Genomic DNA, 1,172 nt, shown 5'->3' with positions numbered 1-1,172 from the left:
CTAACCTACCCTAACCTTATTTTTTCTTTTATTTTATTTTTCTCCTTTTTTTCCGAGTATTGATCAGTAAGGTGTGCGTTAATAGACAGGCAATTTTTTTTCTCATTTTCCTTTTTTTCTTTTGTTTTTCCTTTCTATTTTGACCTACCCTAACCTATATCATAACCTAATTAATCTACCCCCTATTTTGACCTGTCCTAACCTAATAAACTATTGTGACCTAATTTGACCTAACCCTAACCTAACCTATATTGTAACCTAATCTAACCTGACTTAACCCCTATTTTGACCTATCCTAACCTAACCTATATAGTAACCCAATTTAACATGACCTGACCCCTATTTTGACCTATCCTGACCTAACCCATTGTGACCTTATCTAACAATCTAGCCCCTAGTTTGACCTATCCTAACCTAACCTATATAGTAACCAAATCTCACATGACCTAACCCCTATTTTGACCTATCCTGACCTAACTTATATTGCAACCTAATCTCACATGACCTAACCCCTATTTTGACCTATCCTAATTTATATTGCAACCTAATCTCACATGACCTAACCCCTATTTTGACCTATCCTAACCTAATCTAATTGACCTAACCCCTATTTTGACCTATCCTAACCTAATCTAATTGACCTAACCCCTATTTTGACCTATCCTAACTCAGCCTAATTTGACCTATCCTAACTTCACCTAATTTTACTTGAATTTGAAATGAAGTTGAATTTGGAAGGAATATGAGTATGGCTTGTGTTATATTTTTTTTGGCCATTGGGAAAAGAAAACGAAAAAATATATAATTAATGGCGCCTAAATTTCTGCCTCTCCTTCCTTATTCCTTTTTTTTTCCATAATTATTCATATCCGCGAAACTTGTTGAATATGAAAGCAAAAATAATATAGTGTGTGTTATAGTTTCATTGGCCATTGGGAAAAGCAAGGAAAGAGAAATAGTAAGCTAGGCCCATTTTCCCTTCTCATATATAATTCATAAACTTAATTAATTGTTGAAAATGAAAGCAAAAATAATAGTGTGTTATATTTTCATTGGCCATTGGGAAAAGAAAGGAAAGAGAAATAGTAAGCTAGGCCCATTTTCCCTTCTCATATATAATTCATACACTTAATTAATTGTTGAAAATGAAAGGAAAAATAATATAGTGTGTT

General features: G+C 33.0%; 1 long non-coding RNA gene across 1 annotated transcript in view; it reads right to left on the bottom strand.

Annotated features, from left to right (window-relative positions):
• The window catches only part of LOC126986048 (uncharacterized), a 2,005-nt gene extending 1,035 nt beyond the window's left edge, over positions 1 to 970 (bottom strand). The window contains exons 1-2 of the long non-coding RNA XR_007739248.1: positions 479 to 970; positions 1 to 419 (exon numbers count right to left, since the gene is read on the bottom strand). The exon at positions 1 to 419 is cut by the window's left edge and continues 1,035 nt beyond it. This is a non-coding gene — a long non-coding RNA (uncharacterized LOC126986048). The remainder of the gene's footprint in view (positions 420 to 478) is intronic.
• Between the last annotated feature and the right edge of the window lie 202 nt (positions 971 to 1,172).

The sequence above is a fragment of the Eriocheir sinensis genome, chromosome 61, assembly GCF_024679095.1.
Source record: "Eriocheir sinensis breed Jianghai 21 chromosome 61, ASM2467909v1, whole genome shotgun sequence".
In the NCBI taxonomy this organism is placed as follows: Eukaryota; Metazoa; Arthropoda; class Malacostraca; order Decapoda; family Varunidae; genus Eriocheir; species Eriocheir sinensis.
Note: the sequence above shows the minus strand (reverse complement) of the source record. Positions and strands in the feature narration are given on the sequence as shown.